Source organism: Giraffa tippelskirchi, chromosome 13, assembly GCF_054371585.1.
Source record: "Giraffa tippelskirchi isolate mGirTip1 chromosome 13, T2T-mGirTip1v1.2.pri, whole genome shotgun sequence".
Lineage (NCBI taxonomy): Eukaryota > Metazoa > Chordata > Mammalia > Artiodactyla > Giraffidae > Giraffa > Giraffa tippelskirchi.
In genome coordinates, this window is record NC_137287.1 from 17,657,233 (window position 1) to 17,681,894 (window position 24,662).

The following is a 24,662-nucleotide window of genomic DNA, read 5'->3' on the forward strand; positions in this document are numbered from 1 at the left end:
AACCCCTGCCCATATGAAATATCTTCCCTGGACTGACAGTGTGGGGGAGAAATTTCGATTGTATTTGAGATATGATATATTTGAGTCAATTTGTTACCACACTGCTGCCACTTCTAACTGATACATTCCATTATGCCTTGTTTTTGTAGGCATGTCAAGCATACGTCTTCAGCCTCTGAGCAAGCTAACTAGACCTACTATCTAATGAGATTTTAGTTCTTTGATCTCATCCATTCTTCATTTTCCCACTCCCAATGGAAATAGTTTTGTTTTTTTTTTAATCGACTGCAGAATTAATACGTGCTTATTGTAAAAACAGTCAGACAATGAAGACTTGCACAAAGATAAAGTTTAAATCACTATTAATTACACTATCCAGAGGTAACCACCCTAAAACTTTTCCAGATGTGTAAATATACACATCTGCAGAAAAATATTTTTACTAAAGTTTAAGATACATAAAGAAAAGTTCACGTATTATGAAAGACAGCTTGATCCGTTTTCATAAGGTGAGTATATCCTTGTTACTGGCAAGCATATCAAGAAACAGAATATTCTTGCACCCCAGAAATCCTCTTCTTTCTCCATTCTAATTGTTACCCCCAAAGGTAAATATGCGCTTCAAAATTTTATCTTATTATTTTTTATTGAAAAACCACATCATAATCATTAAAAATTAATAGATGCCCTTAAATTAATGTATCACAAATTAATATTTAATTTATGTTTTGCTTATTTCTTCTTTTCATTGAAAACAATGCTACACATCTTTCTACATTTTTTTTCTCCAAAATGTGCAATCATAGAAGTTGACCTTCTGGATCAAAGGTATAAACACTTTAAATATTTTGAAAACACATTTAAAATTTTCTCAGTAGAAATACTGTACCAATCAATAGTCCTATTTTCCTATGCTCTGAAATATACGACACTTATGCATTTTCCTCCTCATGTAGCAACATATTGCGTTGGAGATCTATTGTTTTTGGCTTCCCAGGACATTTCCACCCTCATTTCCCTTCTTCCAGTGTTGGTGCCTAACCCTCCTGGTGGTTAGAATGGTCATGTGACCCAGATCTGACCAATCACAGTCCTCTTTGAAATGGGTGTGTGATCCAAGCAGAGCGCATCAGAGTTCCTCTCTGGGATTTATATACAAACAATGGAGGAGAGACTTTTTCATCTGCCAGTTTTGGTATGCTGGGAGGATATGAATTTGGGGGCTGTCTGTGGCCATTTTCCCAATCTAGAGAGGTCTTTGTTTTTTTGGTTTGTATTTAGAATGAAACTAGAAACAAATAGAAATAAGCCATAGGATTTGAGAAAGTAGGAAAAAAGAGTTGGGATAAGACTAAACTCCTGAGGCTCTGGTTTTGTGGGATTTGATCACAGGAATCCTTCTGTTTTGTGAGCCGTGAGCCAATGAATTACATTTTTGCTTAAGCTGGTTTAGATTGAATTTCTGTTACTTACAACTGCAGGGGTTGTGGCTATTACATATTTCCATAGAAACATGAGATGCAAAACAGGAGGAGTACTTTCTGACATGGCAATATCACTTGGGAAGAAAGATTAATTTAGTCACATTCGGTCTTAAAAAAAACCCGAGTTAATTGTTAACAAGCCTTCAACTGAGGAGGGGGTATCTTTGCCTATATTGCTCTGGTGGTGGTGCTTGAAATTTATTTGCAAGTTGCTATCCAAATGTGAGGGTCTGTATTTAGAGCTTTGTCAGTAGGCAAGATGTATCAGAATTATGCCAATTTTATAGGAGAGAACACTAGGACTCCAAGCAGTATTGTTGCCTAGTTCAAGTGACTTTAAGAATGGATGGAGTGGACTTCTCCGATGGTCCAATGGTTAAGATGCTGCACTTCCATTGCAGGGGCCCCAAGTTCAATCCTTGTTTGGGAAACTAAGATCCTGCATGCCATGTGGCATGGCCAAAAAATAGAAAAAAAATTAAAAGAAATATAAATGTTCATTCTTAAAAAAAAAAAAAAAAAGAAAGAATGGATGGATAACAGCCCCAGTCATTTCTGTATTTCTCAGATAGAATGTTTTTGGAAGGGTTAACCCAACAGAATGAGGGCTCACATCTGGTATTGCCTTCTTGTCACCTCAGGAGGTAAAGCTGTGGAGGCAGATGTACCTGTAGAGGTGGACATCAGGGAATCAGGAGGGAGGGGAAGGTCCAGCGTACGTGGAGGACCAGAAGAAGTCTAGACGGATGGTCTGCATGTGGTGCTGGTTGGTGTGTGTGCATTTGTGCACTGATGGTTGGGCATCCAGGGATGCATTAGAGAAGCCACCTGTCACTGAGAACCCACCTACTAGGAATCCAGGAGAATGGTCCCTGCTGGGAATCTGGCAGGGCAGGGAAACATCCTTTCCCAGAAGAATTCTGAGTAATTGGGGAGGTTTGCTAGGCTGGGGCCGAAGAGTGAGGGAGGGGAAATGGCAGGTCTGAGGGTCTGCAGAATAGAGTCCAAAGCAGAAGCACCATCTATGACCACACAGGTGACAACTAGTCCTTACCAGTTCTGAGATTCAGCATCTTCATGTCCAAAATGACATCAGAGAACCTACCTCAATAAAGGGCGCAGAAACATGGGAGTCAGAACCTCCTCCTGTGGGAAGAGTGCTAAGGGGGCGAGAGTCATCACATATTAGCATCACTGTGGGAGTGAAGGTCTCAGGATTTCTCTCAACAAAACTCCTACACCCCAAGGTTTTTGCACTTGCTATTCCTGTTGCCCAAATCACCCATTCCCCACTTCCTATTTATATTTATTTTTCAGAATTCAGTTTAAGTACCATTTCCTCTGTGAAGCCTTCTGCTCTCCACATTTGCCCCAGACCAGATTAAACTTCTAGAAACCCCCAAACTTCAACTTTCAGCATGTATCATTGTTTGATGATCCGCTCTCACAACCATCCTTGGTTAGACCATAAGTTTGTTGAACATCATTTATGGCATGTAGCTGGCCCTAATGTTTGTTGAATGGATAAATGAATGAATGAAGAGTTTTGGATACCTTCTTGGAGTTCAGCAGGGCTGGTGACTCCAGGTTAAGTTCAGGAGATGGTATCCTACCATGATTTGGATTGTTCTAGTCTCGAGATTGGACCTGGGGGCTGGGTAGACAGAGACAAACAATGAGGTGGACTAATACCCATCCTGGATACTCTTTCTTCTAGAGTAGTTGAGAAAGGTCACACACTGGGTACTTAATGGTCCCCAAAGAGAAGTCCATCTTGTATATCACTTGGCTCCCCAGCCACTCACTCATCACTGACTCTGTCTAGTCCTGAGTCTCTGCCTCTGATTCTCTCCTGCTTCTTGGAATCAGACTTCATCTTGAGCTGCTGGGGCTCTGCCTTCTTCCCTGTGATTTATCAGCACAACACCTCTTGCCGTTCTACTCCTTCATTTGTCTGCTCTCAATAATTATTTAAGCTTTATTAGATATTTATCAAGTAAACTGTCAGCCTCTGAAGTTTGCTTATTGTAGCCAGAGGTTGAGAAGGGCAATTTGTATGCATCTCAGCGCTCACACGGCAAATCCTCTCTCTGGATTGAAATTATGATATGAACATGATGTTTTATGAGATAATAGAAGGAAGATTCCAAATTCTGGGGCTGGATATATATATATATATATATATATATATTTTTTTTTTTCCCCCCTGAACTTTCCTGAGGAAGAAATATGTAAGCAGCTCAGATGGCTGGGTATTGGCAAGGAGGGTATAGAAATGCACTCACTATGGGCAGTTGAGAAGGAGCAGATGAATGGTCCAGCTCAGATGGCCTTTAAATTCATGAGATGGAGTGCAAGCCAAGTTAAATACTGCTGGGCTCTTGAGCTCCCTGAACTCTGCTGAAATGGAAGATTAATCTGGCTGTAGGGCACCTAAGGGGTGCCACCAGCCAGGGAGAGCTGAGAAGGCAGAAAGCCCAGAAAAGACGTAGTGGCAACACTGTAGGTGAGTAATTAAGTCCTGAACCAGAGAAGAGACAGTGGAATGGGTTCAGAGGGCAGAGTCTTTTTGAAGGGGGTGAAACCCACAGGGTTACAGCAGCATAATAGGAGTTGTACAATCCTTTTTATTTCTGTTTCCAGCTGATACAACAGTAAGAGGTAGATATTTTTACACCATAGTTTTCACAGGTAGAAACCAAAACAGATGAAGACATCTGTTATTTTTACTTGTATGACCCCCACTCTACCCACTTTCTGAGTAACGGCAGCTTGAACTCCTATAGTCTTGACATTGTTGAGGCCCATTTATTCATTCGTTCATTTATTCATGGAACATGTGTTGAACATCTATTGTGTGCAAGACCTTGCACTAAGCTTGTGAAGATGAATTAGTCATTATCTCTTCCCTCAAGGAAGTCTGTCTACTTGGGGAGATATTCCTGCAAATACTTCACTCAAGTAGAATGTCATAACTTCTAAATAGGGTTGTGATCAGGGTGTACCTCATAGGAATTGAGTAATAGTAATCTAAAATGAGGAAATCTTGGAAAAGTTTTATACAGGAGGAGGGGCACCTGAGCTGGGGTTTTGAAGAATACATAGGAGTTTGTCATTTACACAAGGTGAGGGATGTTCATATTCAGCAGAGGAAATGGCCTGAGGATGTGTACAGAGACACACCTATTTGGGAGAATAAATAGCTGTTGGATCTGGTTGGAGTGCGGGAGGTGAAGGGTGTAGGAAATGAGCTTGGAGAATTCAACAGGGCCAAAGGATGAGTAAATGCTAAGATAGGGTCTGGATATTATCCTGGGTGCCATGTGTAGCCTCTGAAGGAGTTTAATGCTAGAAGTGACAAGAATAAATCTGAAATTTGCAAAGCCAGCCCTAGCTGCTATTGGAGGATGGATTAGAGGCTGCCAAGCTTGAGGTAGGGCTGCTGAACTCACTGGGGGCAGTAACCATATGGATTTGAGTTAGGGCTTGAGTTAGTGTCTGAAAAGCTGCAAAATCCAAGATATGAGGTCCAAAGGGCCTTTGACAGCAGCCTTCTCTGCTTGCACACTTCATGGGACAGGTGGCTTACTACCTTATGGCTTCCCTATATCTCTGAATTTCCCAGAGACCACTCTGAAATGTGTGGTCCCCTTTTCTTCCTTCTTACCTATGGGTTCCTGAAAGGAAGAGCTAGAACAGCTAACCAAAGGAAGCTAAGAACACTAGCTAGAGAGAGCCCCCTCCTGCAAGAAGGCTGTGAAGATGGGGGCAGTTTCAGTGGACCCCAAGTCAAGTCGAGGAAAATAAATCAAAGACTCTATTACGCTTATGCATGGAGAGGTGGGAGGCCAGATTCCTACTGTCTTGGAAGCCTCTTTGGCTCTCTATGGATTTCTACACCTTTCAGAACAAAAACCAAGACCAAGCAATATCCAAGTAGGAAAGGATCTCAGACCAACTAGCCCAGTTCAGTTCAGTCGCTCAGTCGTGTCCGACTCTCTGCGACCCCATGAATTGCAGCACGCCAGGCCTCTCTGTCCATCACCAACTCCCGGAGTCTACCCAAACCCATGTTCATCGAGTCGGTGATGCCATCCAACCATCTCATCCTCTGTCGTCCCCTTCTCCTCCCGCCCCCAATCCTACCCAGCATTAGGGTCTTTTCCAATGAGTCAACCCTTCGCATGAGGTGGCCAAAGTATTGGAGTTTCAGCTTCAACATCAGACCTTCCAATGAACACCCAGGATTGATCTCTTTTAGGATGGATTGATTGGATCTCCTTGCAGTCCAAGGGACTCTCAAGAGTCTTCTCCAACACCACAGCTCAAAAGCATCAATTCTGCAGTGCTCAGCTTTCTTCACCGTCCAACTCTCACATCCATACATGACCACTGGAAAAACCATAGCCTTGACTAGATGGACTTTTGTTGGAAAAGTAATGTCTCTGCTTTTAAATATGCTATCTAGGTTGGCCATAACCTTCCTTCCAAGGAGTAAGCATCTTTTAGTTTCATGGCTGCAGTCACCATCAGCAGTGATTCTGGAGCCCCCCAAAATAAAGTCTGACACTGTTTCCACTGTTTCCCCATCTATTTCCCATGGAGTGATGGGACCAGATGCCATGATCTTGGTTTTCTGAACGTTGAGCTTTAAGCCAACTTTTTCACTCTCCTCCTTCACCTTCATCAAGAGGCTCTTTAGTTCTTCTTCACTCTCTGCCATAAGGGTGGTGTCATCCGCATATCTGAGGTTATTGATATTTCTCGCGGCAATCTTGATTCCAGCTTGTGTTTCTTCCAGCCCAGCGTTTCTCATGATGTACTCTGCATGTAAGTTAAATAAGCAGGATGACAATATACAGCCTTGACGTACTCCTTTTCCTATTTGGAACCAGTCTGTTGTTCCATGTCTAGTTCTAACTGTTGCTTCCTGGCCTGCATACAGGTTTCTCAAGAGACAGGTCAGATGGTCTGGTATTCCCATCTCTTTCAGAATTTTCCACAGTTTATTGTGATCCACACAGTCAAAGGCTTTGGCATAGTCAATAAAGCAGAAATAGATGTTTTTCTGGAACTCTCTTGCTTTTTCGATGATCCAGCGGATATTGGCAATTTGATCTCTGGTTCCTCTGCTTTTTCTAAACCCAGCTTGAACATCTGGAAGTTCATGGTTCACGTATTGCTGAAGCCTGGCTTGGAGAATTTTGAGCATTACTTTACTAGCATGTGAGATGAGTGCAATTGTGCGGTAGTTTGAGCATTCTTTGGCATTGCCTTTCTTTGTGATTGGAACGAAAACTGACCTTTTCCAGTCCTGTGGCCACTGCTGAGTTTTCCAAATTTTCTGGCATATCGAGTGCAGCACTTTCACAGCATCACCTTTGAGGATTTGAAATAGCTCAACTGGAATTCCATCACCTCCACTAGCTTTGTTCGTAGTGATGCTTTCCAAGGCCCACTTGACTTCACATTCCAGGATGTCTGGCTCTAGGTGAGTGATCACACCATCGTGATTATCTGGGTCATGAAGATCTTTTTTGTACAGGTCTTCTGTGTATTCTTGCCATCTCTTCTTAATATCTTCTGCTTCTGTTAGGTCCATACCATTTCTGTCCTTTATCAAGCCCATCTTTGCATGAAATGTTCCTTTGGTATCTCTAATTTTCTTGAAGAGATCTCTAGTCTTTCCCAATCTGTTGTTTCCCTCTATTTCTTTGCACTGATCGCTGAGGAAGGCTTTCTTATCTCTCCTTGCTGTTCTTTGGAACTCTGCATTGAGATGGGAATATCTTTCCTTTTCTCCTTTGCTTTTTGCTTCTCTTCTCTTCCCAGCTATCTGTAAGGCCTCCTCAGACAGCCATTTTGCTTTTTTGCATTTCTTTTCCATGGGGATTTTCTTGATCCCTGTCTCCTGTACAATGTCACGAACCTCTGTCCATAGTTCGTCAGGCACTCTGTCTATCAGGTCTAGTCCCTTAAATCTATTTGTCACTTCCACTGTATACTCATAAGGGATTTGATCTAGGTCATACCTGAATGGTCTAGTGGTTTTCCCTACTTTCTTCAATTTAAGACTGAATTTGGCAATAAGCAGTTCATGATCCGAGCCACAGTCTGCTCCTTGTCTTGTTTTTGCTGACTGTATAGAGCTTCTCCATCTTTGGCTGCAAAGAATATAATCAATCTGATTTCGGTGTTGACCATCTGGTGATGTCCACGTGTAGAGTCTTCTCTTGTGTTGTTGGAATAGGGTGTTTGCTATTACCAGTGCGTTCTCGTGGCAAAACTCTATTAGCCTTTGCCCTGCTTCATTCTGTACTCCAAGGCCAAACTTGCCTGTTATGCCAGGTGTTTCTTGACTTCCTACTTTTGCATTCCAGTCCCCTATAATGAAAAGGACATCTTTTTTGGGTGTTAGTTCTAGGAGGTCTTGTAGGTCTTCATAGAACCGTTCAACTTCAGCTTCTTCAGCGTTACTGTTCGGGGCATAGACTTGGATACCGTGATATTGAATGGTTTGCCTTGGAAACGAACAGATCATTCTGTCGTTTTTGAGACTGCATCCAAGTACTGCATTTCGGACTCTTTTGTTGACCATGATGGCTACTCCATTTCTTCTAAGGCATTCTTGCCCACAGTAGTAGATATAATGGTCATCTGAGTTAAATTCACCCATTCCAGTCCATCTTAGTTCGCTGATTCCTAGAATGTCGACGTTCACTCTTGCCATCTCCTGTTTGACCACTTCCAGTTTGCCTTGATTCATGGACCTAACATTCCAGGTTCCTATGCAATATTGCTCTTTACAGCATCGGACTCTGTGTCTATCACCAGTCACATCCACAGCTGGGTATCGTTTTTGCTTTGGCTCCATCCCATCATTCTTTCTGGAGTTATTTCTCCACTGATCTCCATTAGCATATTGGGCACCTACTGACCTGGGGAGTTCATCTTTCAGTGTCCTATCCTTTTGCCTTTTCGTACTGTTCATGGGGTTCTCAAGGCAAGAATACTGAAGTGGTTTGCCATGCCCTTCTCCAGTGGACCACAGTCTGTCAGACCTCTCCACCATGACCCATCCGTCTTGGGTGGCCCCACACGGCATGGCTTAGTTTCATTGAGATAGACAAGGCTGTGGTCCGTGTGATCAGATTAGCTAGTTTTCTGTAATTTTAGTTTTAGTGTTTCTGCCCTCTGATGCCCTCTTGCAACACTTACCGTCTTACTTGGTTTTCTCTTACCTTGGGCCTTGGGTAAGTCCTCTCGCCGCCGCCACCGTCGCCGGCCCCAGCCCCCCACCCGGCCTAGGCCCTGTCAGCCGCCGTCCCCGGCCCCCGGCCTGGCCTAGCCCCTGTCGGCCGCGGCCCCCGGCCCCCGGCCCGGCCTAGCCCCTGTCGGCCGCCGCCCCCGGCCCCCGGCCCCCGGCCCCCGGCCCGGCCTAGCCCCTGTCGGCTGCCGCCCCTGGCCCCCGGCCCCCGGTCCGGCCTAGGCCCTGTCGGCCGCCGCCCCCGGTCCCCGGCCTGGCCTAGCCCCTCTCGGCCGCCTCCGGCCCCGGCCCCCGGCCCGGCCTAGCCAGGGGTCAGTAAATTTTTTCTTAAGGGGCCAAATAGTAAAAAATTTAGATGTTGCTGGCCACAACATCTCTGTTGCAACGACTCAGCCCTGCTCTTGCAGTCACAGAAGACACATAAATGAATGAATTGGTTGTGTTCTAATCACACTACATTTATAGAAACATGGGTGGCTCTACAGCCTTAAAGGTGTGTGGAAGACAGGAACACATTGGAGGCTTAGCCCAAGTCAACATTTTGCCTTAAGCCTGGCAGTCTCCATCAAGTTCCAAGGAGACTCTCGCTCCATGGTTCCCCCTCCCATTAAAGCCATCCCCAATTTACCCAAAATGTTAACTCAGTTTCTATGGCTGGCTTCAGTTCCTGACCAACAAGCTCTCCTTTCCACGGGGCGGGGAACCCAATTTCCTACCTTGCTTCTCAACCATTTGCTTAGTTAGAACTTTGGAACCTGGATCCACAGGTTGGTTGCTGATTGCCGAAAATCAGGTGCCATATGGAAATCTTGCATCTTCTGAGCAGACCCTTTTACAGTATCAGGTGCATGAACTCTACATGGGACTCTAGTTTCTGCATTTAATAGCCAAGTCCGAGGGCCCCCGCCTGGATCCTGTTCCATTCTCTGCTCGGTCTTCCACTTAGAGACCTTTCCCTGCTGTTGGAGAACAGGCTGCCAGGTTAGGGGCTGGGCTGGGGGTCCCTAGTGTGGTAGGAGACTAGGGGTAGGACAAAGAGCAGATGAGAGGAGAAATCAGGAACTCCTGGTCCATCCAAGGCACATAAATCGCCTGGCTGCTATGAAGTCTTTTAAATGTTTTGACAATCCCCAATCCATCAGAGCCTTTAATTGGGTTTTGACTGAGTTGTTCTATATGTAAATACCAGTTACTGGTGAGGTTGTTTATAGCCAAACTGTCTGTTTATGCAAATTGTGTTCCAAGATCACAGCGTTTTCATTGCAGGATAAAAACATTCCTTTTATTTAATGCCAAATCGCTTCCTCCTTGGGCTGGGGTTTATTTTCCTCTTTGGCTTTTAAACACAGCACAGCAATTTGGTCAGCCAGAGTCGGGGGGGCTCCCACGGGGGCTTCCACCCAGCTGAGGCCACAAAGCCTCCCAAAGAAGCGGGCAGTGAAGGTGGCTGTTCAGGTTTCACAGATTCACAGAGCTGCACTCTTGGCCCTGTCAACACCCAGCATCCCCCGACCCCCAAGGTAGATGCGGGACCTCGCTGCCCCTCAGAGCAGCTGTGTTTGGGCAGTTGTTATGATCTAAGCGGTCCTTTATCGTGATTTAGAATTTGCCTTCTTGAAACTGACTCTCGGCTTTCACCAGAGTCTCCCAGGGTTACCTAACTCCTCATCGCTCACCTGGCTGAGTAGATTAGCACCTCACTCCCCTCAAATAATCCCCTCAAAGCCCAGAGTGGATTTTTGGCATCACAGATCTTTCCTTTCTCTCTGCCTTTTGACCTCAAGATAAAATCTGCAGATGGTCTCTCGGATGATCTATCTTTTATGCCCCTCCAGGTTATCCTCGAACCCTAAACTCCAGCTTTACTGAATTGTTTCAAGGCTTTTCCCCCCTGGCCTCTCAAATGATGCTGCAGAAATAAAATGTCAGATTGGTGCCGCAACACATGCCTTCATCTTGATATTCCCCAGTGTACTGAATTGAACTCTGATGATACAGCAGTGACCAACACAGAGAATGGCTCTGCCCTCGTGGAATTTATCTCCCAGTAGAGCTTACATTGGAGTAGGAAATGGCAACCCACTCCAGTGTTCTTGCCTGGAAAATTCCATGGACAGAGGAGCCTAGTGGGCTACAGTCCATGGGGTGGTAAAAGAATCAGACACAACTGAGTGACTGGGCATATATACATCTCTTGGGCTTCCCTAGTGGCTCAGCTGGTAAAGAATCGCCTGCAGTGCAGAAAACCTGGGTTCAATCCCTGGGTTGGGAAGATCTCCTGGAGAAGGGAATGGCTACCCACTCCAGTATTCTGGCCTGGAGAATTCCATGGACTGTATAGTCCATGGGGTCACAAACAGTCGGACACAACGGAGCGACTTTCACGATTAAATATCACAGAGATTACATATAAATTCCTGGCTTCCAGTCTCAGCTGGCAAATGCTTCCTGACTGCGGGCTCTCCACAGGCAGTATGAGTTCAAGCCTTTCCTCTTATCAAGCTCCCTACCGTTATTCTCTTCTCTCTCTTAGCAAACTGGCCATCCTTCTGCTTTGCAAAGAAAACTAGTCAGGAGGAGAAATTCCCTCCCTTTCTTCTCCACTTGAAACCCACACCTTCTTCCTCCTTGCTCCTTTCTCATCTCAGAGGGAAAGCGTGCATGTGTGCATTCTAAGTCGCTTCAGTTGTGTCCTACTCTTTGCGACCCTGTGGACTGTAGCCCACCAGGCTCCTCTGTCCATGGGATTCTCCAGGCAAGAATACTGAAGTGGGTTGCTATGCCCTCCTCCAGGGGATCTTCCTGACGCAGGGATCAAACTTGAGTCTCTTGTGTCTCCTGCATTGGCAAGCGGGTTCTTTACCACTAGTGCCACCTGGGAATCCCATCAGAGGGAAAGCAGGTAAGGTCAATCTACCTGTCTCTCTGAGATCACATCCTCCCGCCCACTCAGGGATTCTGCTCTGGTGACTGTTGTTCATTTCTCCTACGTGTTTATCTCAGCCTCCTTACTCTCTGCCATCACCTTTTCAACATGCTCGGGAACCTCTCCCACTCTGAAATTACAGCTTTATAACAATACTCTCTCAATGCCCACAGTTTCTCAAACGGTGGGGGATTTTGAAAGCAGATGCCTGGGCCACATCACAGAGCAATTAACACCATCTGCGGTGATGGGGAGCCCCAGAATCAATACCTTTTGAAACTTTCCCAGGTGATCCTAGAATCAGTCAGAGTTGAAAATCACTACTATTGTCTTATCACTTCCCTTCCTGCCATAGAAAATCTATTTAGAGTTAGCCCCAAGATACTGTCTCCATTTCCCATCCATCCTTCAACTGACTCCTCAGTCCAATGCCAGCATTGTTACATCAATTCACTAAAATTGCTTTGAAAATCTAAATCCAGCTGACATTCCACTTGATTCCTGGAGCATTTGATAGCATTGACTACACCTTCCTTCTAGCAATGGCCTCTCTGGTCCTGTGATATCAACCTTTGTTGCTTCTGCATTTATTTCTTCTCTGCCTCTTAAATGGGTTTCCCTTCCTCTAGCCATTTTTTTGGATACTGGTGTTTCCAGCATTTCATTCTCTCTTCTCCTTGGCTAATTTATTATTTCTGTTTCTATAATGGTGGTTTCCTAATTTCCATTTCTAGCCCAACATTTTTCAAGCTCCAGAGACTTCTCTCCCACTACCTGTTGCATGTCTCACATGACTCTTTCTTAGACCAGATTCTCCTCTTCTACTCTGCATCCTCAGATGACCCCATCAGGATATCTAATCCTGAAGTCTAAGGTCATTTTTGTTTATTTCCCTATCTCTCTTTCACATGCAATTGGTCACTGGGTCCTGAAAAACTCCACAGCCTAAATACTTATTGAGTCTCTCTGCTTCTCGCCAACGCACGTTCCCCGCCCCCCCACACCCCCCAGATTGTAGTCTCTGTCTTAGTTCAGGCCTTCATGATTTCTCTCTTAGATTGCTTTCTTAGTCTCATCTCCTTTAAGTCATTCTCCATACTATCACCACAGTGATTGCTCTGTAAAATCTGACTGTACCTTTTCTCCTTAAAACCACCTTTGGAAGACTCTCTGTAGTACAAATGTTAAAATCCAAGGTCCTTGAGATGCCTGTGGTTGTTACAATTGAAAAGAAATATGACTTAAAGAAAAATGCCAGTAGATACAGGTATGGGATGAGTGCTTCTTTAGCGCAGGCAAAGATAAGGTTTTTGACACACAGATGTATAACCAGAGAAGAAGCCAGCATTGCTCCTAAGTAGAGGGACCAAGTTCCCTGACCTTCAAGTCCCATGATTTGACCTTCAGGGTCCATGAAGAAACCCCACTGCTCCAACAGGTTTGTTTTATTTGTTTTTATCTCACTCTCAAGTGAAGTAGGAATGTTGGTTATGCACATATCTGCCAACCAGGTGCCAATAAAGGATAATGACACAAATACTTTTTGGGGCCCTTCCCTTAAGGATGGCAGAATCCAAAGTCAATTTCCCATCCAAAGTCAATTTCTCTCCCACCCCCACTGCCAGGGAAGTCCAGCCTTAATGCTTGTTCCATTTGTTCTGCAGCCTGGCTTCTGCCTCTTCCTCTCTTTCCAGCCTTATTTTTTCACTGTCCCCTACCTTACACCATATGCTCCAGCCACAATTAAGTATTCACAGATATATAAATGTGTCATCATCCCTTTTGCCTCACTGCATTTGTCTGTGTGGCTCCTCTTGCCTGGAGCCTGGGTATTTCCTTCTTATCCTTCAAGATTCACTCACCATATATCCAAATTAATGACATTAATTTAAATACGACAGATAACGTTGAGCTGCTGAAATAGCTTTTCACTGGCAATGTGAATATAGTATTGACAGTTTCAGGGAAAGATCTTTTGAGTGTATTGTCAGTTTTATGATGGAAAAAAAACCTTCTTTTCAAATTCTGACAACTTGAAAGATTTTTTTATCTGCATCATGATAGTTAAGACTGTGAACTTTAGGAGCCAACATGTATGGGTTAAAATCTTATTCCTACCATTTATCAGTTAGAGATTCAGGCAAGTTATTAATATTTCTGTGCCCCAGCTTTCTTATTTACAAAATGAGATGATAATAGATACATCACAGAGTTGCTATTATGATTAACTTGGCTTATAGAAGTAAATCTTTATGAGTGTTTGATGTTATCATGGTTATTATACAAGAAAGGAAACATCCCTTGGCACAAAATACTTTTTATTAATCCATCTCTCTGTGCATTTTTCATTAGCCAGGACCAGTTAAGGAAACACAACTTTGAGTCATATTGATCCTTATACAAGCATAAACTCAGGCATTAAAATTTTATGACAGCACCTTTAGATGAAATGGGCTCATGCTCTCGGGGGATCTTCTGTCTGCAATTTTGCCTTGTCTTCCCTAGATGGAACTACTATTAGTTGAACTGGGTGGACTTAAAGAGTCAGGAAGTTGAGAAAGCGAAGGTTAATTGGATTTCTCTGAGAATAATAACCCACAGGCAAGTTTGCTTTTTTTTCTTTTAATAAAATAAACTCCTTACTTAAAACTTTGCTTAAAAAAAGATTTTTTCAGGACTTCCCTTCTGGTCCAGTGATTGGGAATCTACCCGCCAATGTGGGGGGCATAGGTTTGATCCCTGGTCCAGGAAGATTCCACATACTGCAGAGCAACTAATCCCATGGGCTACAATTGCTGAGCTCTTCTGCCACAACTACTGAAATCTGCATGCCTAGAGCCAGTGCTCCACAACAAGAGAAGCCACCACTGCAAGAAGCCTGTGGCAACTAGAGAGTAGCCCCTGTTTGCCACAAATAGAGAAAGCCCACGTGTAGCAATGAAGACCCAGTCTAGCCAATCATAAAATAAAATAAAAAGATCCTTTCAGACTTCAGTTGTCTATTAATACATCTTTATTCATTACTACACTGGAAAGTCTACTATAGGTAGGATTCATGTCTTTTCATTTTTGTTTCTTTACTGCTTAGTAAAAAGCCTGGCAGATCTTTGGCCTCATTAGATATTTGTGGGATGAGGGAATGAATGAGTGTCGAATGGGCTCTTGGCTTAAGCATTCAGGGCTTCAAACTTCGGTCAAGGCAAATTAATTCCAAACCTGTTCTGAAATGGTCACCTCTGTTTTGATTTCAAGGGCTTCCCTGGTGACTCAGACAGTAAAGAATCTGCCTGCAATGCAAGAGAGCTGGGTTCGATCCCTGGGTTGAGAAGATCCCCTGGAGAAGGGAATGGCAACCCACTCCAGTAGTTTTTCCTGCAGAATTCCACGGACAGAGGAGCCTGGTGGGCTGCAGTCCTTAGGGTCGCAAAGCATTGAACATAACTGAACGACTTTCACTCACATTTTGATCTCATCACCTTGGTGGAATTTATTGCTTTCTGATGTTGTCTTATTTATTTATGTGCTTATGTGCAGCCATCCACCCCCTGTACTAGAATGGAAACTTCACAGGGAAAGAATCTTGTTCACACGAGAATGTCTAAGAGCCAGCTCAATGCCTAACACACTGTTGATGCCAGATGCATGTTTGTTAAATGAATAAATGACCTTGTTTTGATAGTGGGCAGCCTGCAGGGGGCCTTGAACATTGAGCTGACTTTACAAAACAAAGTACAGGGGAAAATGAACATTTAGGGCAAACAACATACCTGGGCCTGGGTCAGGGCAGTCTGAGACATCTTGAGGGGAGAAGACTTGAAAAAAGAAACACTTTACAGATCTTTATGTGTTCATTCCTTATTTTAAAATTCTGGAGAAGAGCTGGTAAACCCATTGCAAAAAGTCGAATGCATGCGTGTTGTCCCCAGGAGGTGCTCACAACATTTGGATTGCTAATGAAAGAAGGCAAGGGATAACAATCACAACAATTATTGAGGCTTACTTTGGTTTAGACTATTCTAACTACCTTGTTATATCAACTGCTGCTTCTTTACTTTGACTTTCTAAGGTGCATACCATTATTAAATTCAGTTTGTTGATAAGAAAGAGAGATACATATGCATGCAATACTTTGTCTAAAGTCACAGAGATAGGAAAGACCAGGCTTGAACTCTAGTCCTTGTACTTTTAATTACCATGTTCACCAACAAATGGCAAATCATTCTGCCTCCTCCTGTCAGCAGCAAACGCTCCTACTTTCTCCTTCTGGGCTTGTTTTACTTTCCCTGTTACTCGTCACACTTCGTGCATGCTTAGTCGTTCAGTCATGTCCGACTCTTTGCGACCCCATGGACTGCCACCCTCCAGGCTCCTCTGTCCATGGGGATTCTCCAGGTAAGAAGAGAATACTGGAGTGGGTTGCCATGCCCTCCCCCAGGGGATCTTCCCAACCAGGGATCAAACCTAGGTCTCTCGAATTACAGGCGGATTCTTTACCAGCTGAGCTACCAGGGAAGCCCCATCACGCTCCAGCCACATTATTTATCTTTTGAACTTAAGTCTATTCTTGCTTCAAGGTTTTCGAAATTGTTATTACCTTCAGCTTTAAACTGTCTAATGCTTGACCTGAGGATGTTTTTATCGTGAGAGCAATTCCACATAAAAATCTGAATATTCAGGTTAACTTAAAAAAGCGCAATATATGGCAACATAGACTGATACTGGGCCACTTAAGATGAAATAAACATTTCACTTAACCACAGTCCTCACCTTTCCCTATTGCTTCATTGAGCAGCGTTTGCTAGTTTATGTTACTTGCCTGACTTCTGCAGGCATTCAGTATTGTGAGTTCTACTTTACATCTAGCTCATCTACTGTGGCAGAGTGGCCTGAAGATATAGAGATGACCCTTTCTTAAAGGTGCCAGTTTTACATAAGATCCCTGGTACATTTCTATGCCCCTTGGGGTCTCAGAGCAAAAAATATTACCTTAGAACCCTGTTGAAAGTGACATTCTGCTTCAGTCGGTCTGAGATGGGGTCTGAGATTCTGCATTTTTAATAAACTCCATGGTATTGCCAATGTTGCTGGAAAAACAAAGATTAAAGGGAATGTGATCATTCTTTTCTTAAACCCATTTTTAAAAGTTGAAAAACATCCTTGCTGCTTACTTTTCTTCATGGTGAAATATATTCTTAACAAATAGTTATAATTGCAGATGAAACTGAGCAGGATCTTGTGGAGCTCTGGGGGCACAAAAACCTTTCTGTGTCCCCTTTTTCTTAGCTTTCCTTGAGTTCCAAAGGTGGGTTCAAACACTTGCTAATCAGGGAAGGGAGGGGATGCAGAGACAACAGAGGAGCAGTCAAGAAACAATCGGGCAGGGTTGGGACAGGATCCTGGTTCTGCCTCAAGGGATACACACAACAGCATGTTTGAACTTTTCTTCAGAATTAAAATCTCCAACAAATGGAAGATGTTAACTACTGGTGAAGCATTCTTCATTCCAGAGAGAGGGTCACGGCAACCTCAAAGGCAGGGAAGCTCATCAGGAGACCACGGAGGCCAGATTAAAGGGATGCAGGCCATTCACACACCCTGATCTTTATCAGCAAACCTGACCTTGAGCCTTTGCTATAAAACTCCTCAACAATCCCCCTGGGTTGGGACACGAGACTTTTGAGGGCACAAGTCCACTGTGTTGCCCTTTGCCTGGCAAAGCAATAAGGCTATTCTTTTCTACTTTACCTCAAACTCTGTCTCTGAGATTTGATTCAGCACTGGTGCACAGAGATAAGTTTTCAGCATCAGACATCAGAGATACTTGGAAGTCACAAGCTAAATGCTGCAAGGGCCTGAGAGATTACCCAATGCAATGGAGAAAGGCCCAGAGGCTCAGAGAAGGGATGGGATGTGCCCAAGGCGACAGAGGAAATCAGAGTCCTGCTTCAGACCAGCTTCTTTGATTCTCTGCCTACAGATCTCTGTACCGCAGGCTACAAACTGAAAAATCAGGAAGCTGGGAGCAGTGCATCTGTCCCTGGGGTGGGTGCAAAACGCCCAGGAAGCCTTCACTAACAGTGCATAGTCACTACCCTGTGCCCACCTTCATATTCATCAGGGGAGCCACAATTATCTCTACTCTATGGCTGGAGGCAAACTGTCTGTGTAGCCTGGTAAGAAGTTACATTTAAAAGCTGGACTAAAGCTTTAGGTCATTTATAATCTACTAAATATTTAAGAACGTATGTCTTAAGGCACCTGAAAATTGCAGAGATATTTTATAGTCTCGTTTTGGGACATAGACAAGGTGCTAGCTATGGTTGGGAAAAGTCAGGAATAAAGAAAAGCCTGGAAAATCTGACACTGGAAATGCCGAGTGGTAGAGGACAGTGTTGGTGAAGAAGTATCTGATATTCAAGCACCAGTGACCCTGTAGGAAACAAAGCTGAGACAGAAGGTGGATTGGAGGTCAAATATGAGGGTGAAGGCCATGGAGACAAAATGATGGGGGTAGTTATTATAAAAGGAATTGGGACAGACCCAGGGTGTTTGGGGCAAAGGAACGAAAGGGTCTGGGTTAAATGCCAGGGAAAATGGATTGGCCCCATGATGCTGGTCTTTTTATCTGCTTTTAAAATTTTAATTGATTTACATAATTGTTTTTCAGTCTCTAAGTCATGTCCAGCTCTTTGCAACTCCATGGACTGCAGCATGCCAAGCTCCCGTGTCCTTCCTTCACTGTCTCTTGGAGTTTTTGCTCACATTTCGTGTCTGTTGAGTCGGTGATGCTATCTATCTCATCCTCTGCAGCTCCCTTCTCCTTTTGCCTTCAATCTATGTGATACCCATATGGTTAAAAAAAAAAAGCAACAACAACAAAACAAAATGAAAACCTCAGATAATAAAAGAGGCAATACATTGAAAATAATTCTCCCCCAATCTCTAACCACCTACCTCCCAGCCTGCCAATACTTGTTCCCAGGGGCAACAGCCATGTTCTGTTTTTAATGTACCTCTCAAGATGCATTACATGTGCACATTAATTTCTACATCGATGGAAGGATCTGTTCCATACTTTTCCTTCCTCTATATCAATAGATCGTATATCTTGAGTATCATTTCATATCAGGACATAGCAATGTCCCTTATTATTTTAACAGCTGCGTTGTATTCTATTAAAATGTAGCACTGTAATTTATTTAACCTGCCCTTTATAGATGGATGGCTATGTTATTTCCAGTCTTTTGCCTCCGTGAATGATTTTGCAAAGAATATTTCTCTACAACTGTCTCTACATCATGCATGTATATATCTGTATGATGACTTCTAAAAGTGAAATGACTGGGTCAAGTGTGTATCTGTATCACTCACTGTGATAGGTATTGTCAAAATTGCCCTCCAGAGAGACTGTACCACATTTATACTCTCACCAGGCATGTATGCTGGTGAATTTTCTCACATCCTCGCAAACAATTTATTGGCAAACATTGCCAGGTCTTGAAAAAATTGAGGTATAATTCATAAACAATAATACGCACAGACCTTAACTGTACAGTTTTGGCAGATGCATAAACTCACACCCTAATCAAGATTGAGAATAATTCCATCACTTCAGAAGGTTTTCTCCTGCCCTTTTCAAGCCAATTTTGGCTCCTGCTCCAAGAAGCAACCACAGCTCTGATTTTTTTTTTTTTATCACCATTGACTTTTGTTCTTGAATTTCATATAAATAGAATTATACAGTGAGTCCTCAGTTGTGTTTGACTTACTTTGATTGATGTAAGGTCTGTGAGATTGATACATGTTATTATCAGTCTTTGCTTCTTTTCATTGATAAATCCTATCCCATCATGAAGCTATTTCAAGATTTGTTTGTCCCTTCTCTTCTTGATGGATATTTGAGTGGTTTTCAGTTTAGGGCAATGATAAAATGTAAAGAAAGTTGCTCAATTGTGTCCGACTCTTTGTGATCCCATGGACTACAATCCATGGAATTCTCTAGGCCAGAATACAGGAGTGGGTAGCCTTTCCCTTCTCCAGGGGATCTTCCTGACCTAGGAATCGAACTAGGGTCTCCTGCGTTGCAGGTGGATTCTTTACCAACTGAGTTATCAGGGAAGCCCTTGCGTGATGATAAGTAAAGCTATAAGAATATTCTTGAACAACTCTTTGGGTGGACATATGTTTTTGTTTCTCTTGGGTGTAGGTCCAGGAGTAGAATTGCTGGATGATATTGAAGATGTATCTTTAATCATATAAAAGATCATCAAACTGTTTTCCGAACTGGCTGTACCATTTTACACTTGCAACAACAATATTTGGTGTTCTCCATCTTTTTCATAAGAATCATTTTATTGGGTGTGAGGTTTTATCTCATTATTTTAATGAGTATTTAATGAGTTTCAATGAGTTTTGATGTGTACTTTCCTGATGACTAAAGATATTGAGCACATTTTCAAGTGCCAATAAGCCATTCATGTGTCTTCTTTTTAAAATGTCTAAGTCTTTTGACAATTTTTATTGGGTTCTTTTTCTTTAATTATTGATTTGTAGGAGTTCTTTATGTAACATGGATACTATTCTCTTGTCAGATGTATATTTTCTCCCAGTCTGTGGCTTACCTGTTTTATTGTTGTTGTTGTTGCCTGTTTTTTAATGGTAAAACTTGGTGAGCAAAATTATAAAATACTGATAAATTCCCATTTATTTTCTTCTATAGTTAGCCCTTTTTCTTTCCTCAGAAATCTGTGCCATAGCTGTGAAATTGTTCTCCTATGTTTTCTTTCAGTAATTTTTATAGTTTTAGGTTTCTATCTATGATACATCTTGAATTGATTTTTTTGGTGTAAGATGTAATATATAGGTCAAGGTTCAGTTTTCCCAATATGCTTATTCAGTTGTTCCAGTGCTATTTGTTAAAAAACTGTTTCTTTTCCCCACTGAATTGCCTGGTTGTCTTAAAGAACAACACAACAACCAACTGTGTAATTGTGATCTTTTTCTGGATTCCCTCTTCTGTTGCAGTGATTCTTATTGCAATGCCATAATCTCTTTTTTAAACTTTTTATTTTATACTGGATTATAGCTGATTAACAATGTTGTGACAGTTTCAGCAAAAGGACTCAGCTCTGCATATACATGTATCCATTCTCCCCCACACTTCCTCCCATCCAGGCTGCCACATAACATTGAGTAGAGTTCCATGCGCTATACAAGAGGTTCTTGTTTGTTATCCATTTTAAATATGGCAGTGTGTACATGTTGACCTTAAACTCCCTAATTATCTCTTCAATCTTCTGATTATTGTAGCTTTATTATAAATTTTAAGTTAGGTTGTGGAGGTCCTCCAAATTTGTTTAAGATATTTTTGCTTATACTAAGTACTTCATTTATTAAGAAATTTGAAAATCAGCTTGTTAATTTCTATAAATGGGCGACTGAGATTTTGATTGATTTTCCATAAAAGCTATTGATCAATGTAGCAGAGACATCCCTGATAGCTCAGCTGGTAAAGAATCCACCTGCAATTCAGGAGACCTCTGTTCGATTCCTGGGTTGGGAAGTTCCCCTGGAGAAGGGATAGGCTACCCACTCCAGAATTCTTGGGCTTCTTTGGTGGCTCAGATGGTAAAGAATCTGCCTGAAATGAGGGAGACCTGGGTTTGATCCTCTGGGTTGGGAAGATCCCCTGGAGGAGGGCATGGCAACCCACTCCAGTGTTCTTGCCTGAAGAATCTCCTAGGACAGAAGAGCCTGGTGGGGTACAGTCCGTAGGTTTGCAAAGAGTTAGACACGACTGAGTGACTGAGCACAACACAGCACACAGCAGAGACAATCACTTTGTCAGCAAAGGCCCATAGAGCTAAAGCTATGGTTTTTCCAGTAGTCATGTACAGGTGACAGAGTTGGACCGTAAAGAAGGCTGAGCACCGAAGAACTGATGCTTTCTAACTGTGGTGCTGAATAAGACTCTTGAGAGTCTCTTGGACAGCAGGGAGATGAAACCAGTCAATCCTAAAGGATATCAACCCCAAGATTCATTGGAAGGACTGATGCTGAAGCTGCAATACTTTAGCCACCTGATGCGAAGAGCTGACTCATTGGAAAAGACCTTGATGCTGGGAAAGATTGAGGGCAGGAGGAGAAGTGGCGACAGAGGATGAGATGGTTGGATAGCGTCATTGACTCAATGGACATGAGTTTGAGCAAACTCTGGGGGAGTTAGTGAAGGACAGGGAGGTCTGATGTGCTGTATGCAGTCCATGAGGTCGCAAAAACTCGGACTTGACTGAGTGACTGAACAACAATAACAATGTAAGGAGACTTTATTCTAACAGATTAAGTCCTCCAGTCCACCAGTCCATGAACATAGTATACTTCTCTGTTTATTGGGTTGTGTTTAATTTCACTTAGCAATGTATAGATGTTTTGTAATTTTTAGCACACACAGAATTCTTGCATAGCATTAATTTAATCTATTTCTAAAGCTTTTATAGTTTGGGTGCCATAAAATATTTATTTAACTGCCAATTATTTATCGGTAATATATACAAATTGATTTTTTAATAGTCAACTTACATTTAATAATTATGCCAAATTTTCATATTAGTTCTAGTAGATTTGGGGACAGATTCCTTTGGATTTTCTGCATACCCAATCATGTAAACTTGAATAAAGGTAGCTTTACTTCTTTTTAATTTTTATGTCTTTTATGAGCTTCCATCCAATGTTGAATAGATGTGTGATAAGAGGACATTTTGGCCTTTTCCCCCCAGTTTTTTGGGGGATATTCACTCAATATCTTTTTTAAGGTTTAATTGACATATAATTATATTAATTTCAGGTGTACAACACAATGATTCAGTATTTGTGTATACTGCAAAATGATCACCATAATAAGTATAGTTAACATCTATCATCATTGATAGTTACATTCTTTTAAATCTTGTGATGAGAACTTTTAAAATCAAATTTTGACAAACTTTTAAGATCAATATTTATTGACAAAATTTTTGAGATCTGTCCACTTGAAAAATAGTATCTCAGTTTTAAAAATTTAAAGAAAGTATTAGATGAAGTTTAGCATACTTTCATGTGTTAAACTTCATTTAGATTTATTTTTCTGTGAACTCATATTTCTATTAGACTCATGAGCAAGTTTGTTTAAATCAGACCCAACTATGGTCTCTTTCTCTTACCCTGAACAATCATTTTATGGTATGTTGTGTTCCTGGAAGGTGTTAGCCTGTACTGGAAACAATTTTGAAGTCAGACCAACCGATTTCTACTAATTACTCCTGTCTTGGAGCTTACCATGTGTCAGGCACCAAAGCAACTATTTTGCACACTTCATCTTCAAGAGGCAGAATCATGTACCAATGACTGGAGTTCTAATACGTTTTCCTAGGTGTAGGTCCTTCTGCGAGTTAGCTAATTTCCTTTTCCTTCAGCCTCCTCATTTGTAAGCTGGAGATGATGATGACAGTGCCTAACTCCTGGCATTATTCTAAGAATTAAAGAAACTAATGCCTGAAAAACACATATCACAGAGTCTGATACATGCATCGTAAATGCCACATACGTACTTTAAAAATACCTTGTTTAATTATCTTATTAACTTGGTGATAAATGAATTACCTTCATTTTGTAGACAAAAACACAGAGGCCCAGTCAAATTAAGTAATTTTCTGAAGGATATTGTTAGTAACTAATGCACTCAGAATTTGAATCCGTCATATTCCAGAGATTTTACTTGGAACCAGTACACTATACTTCTCGTGAAATAGTTGTATGTCCATTACAGATTTGGGGAAACTAAGGTGTAGAGAAAACTGAATGACCTATGCGAGGTCCATAAGAGTCTTAATCAGGATTTTAACCATTCTTCGTTATACCATAGTGGTTTAGTTGCTAAGTTGTGTATGACTCTTGTGATCCCATGGACTGTAGCCTGCCAGGCTCCTCAGTCCATGGTTTTTTCCAGGCAAGAATACTGGAGTTGGTTGCCAATTCTTTCTGCAGGGGATCTTCCTGACTTAGGAATCGAACCCGAGTCTCCTGCATTGCAGTTAGATTCTTTACCAACTGAGTTATGAGGGAAGCCCGTAGCTTATGCTTTTGACCTTATTTTACTCTGCTTGTCCTGATGATGGGTTTCCCTGGTAGTTCAGCTGGTAAAGAATCCGCCTGCAGTGTGGGAGACCCCAGCTCGATTCCTGGATTGCGAAGATCCCCTGGAGAAGGGAACGGCTACCCACTCCAGTATTCTGACCTGAAGAATCCCATGGACTATATAGTCCCTGGGGTCACAAAGAGTTGGACATGACGGAGTGACTTGCACTTTCACTTTTCTCCTGATGATACTCTGCTCCTGAGGGGTTCAAATCTTGCTCTGCTCTTTCCAGCTGTGTAACCTCAGACAAGTTACCTGATTTCTTTGAGCCTCCATTTCATCTCTGTAAAACTGTAAAAAGTGGGACAATTAATAATAGGAAATAAGTGAAGACCACCCAAATGAGAACAAACAGAATCTGCTTACTCAGGACTTGCTGTAGCAAGGGAGTCAGCCCACCATCCATCACTATTGTTTGGCAGAGACTCAGAGGCTCTCCATGGAGTGAGGAAGCATCACATTGAATAGGTTTCAGGTGTGCCCTGTTTGGAGGTTACTGGCATGGGGAGGCTTGAGGTGAGCTAAGCAGAAGTATCTTATGCCATGGGTTTGGGAAGAGTATACTTGGCTTTCTCCAATTTCTCTTGAATTAGAAACTGTGGCAAAAAAAAAAAAATAGGGAAATTGAGAGTTGTGAACCAAGTCATGACAAGTCTAGGCTGATTTTCCAGAAGTTGTGAGTCAGAATTCTATTGTCCTAGGTGGTCTGACCATTATCTGTTTGTATATTCAATCTCTCAATGATAAGTACCTTATTCATCTGTTAAGATGAATTTTAACAATATAGCACCTCACCTGTAGCACCTAGCACAT

At 42.4% G+C, this 24,662-nt stretch overlaps 2 protein-coding genes across 7 annotated transcripts in view; both read left to right on the forward strand.

Moving 5' to 3' along the window:
• Positions 1-343, forward strand: part of LOC145531296 (uncharacterized) — a 153,544-nt gene extending 153,201 nt beyond the window's left edge. The window contains exon 9 of the mRNA XM_081553405.1: positions 150-343. The gene's annotated coding sequence lies outside the window, so the exon portion shown is untranslated. The remainder of the gene's footprint in view (positions 1-149) is intronic.
• Positions 344-3,692: 3,349 nt separating this feature from the next.
• LOC145531297 (uncharacterized) overlaps positions 3,693-24,662 on the forward strand; it is a 263,548-nt gene continuing 242,578 nt past the window's right edge. For all 6 annotated transcript variants that reach the window (XR_014072337.1, XR_014072341.1, XR_014072340.1 and 3 more), the window contains exon 1: positions 3,693-3,990. The gene's annotated coding sequence lies outside the window, so the exon portion shown is untranslated. The remainder of the gene's footprint in view (positions 3,991-24,662) is intronic.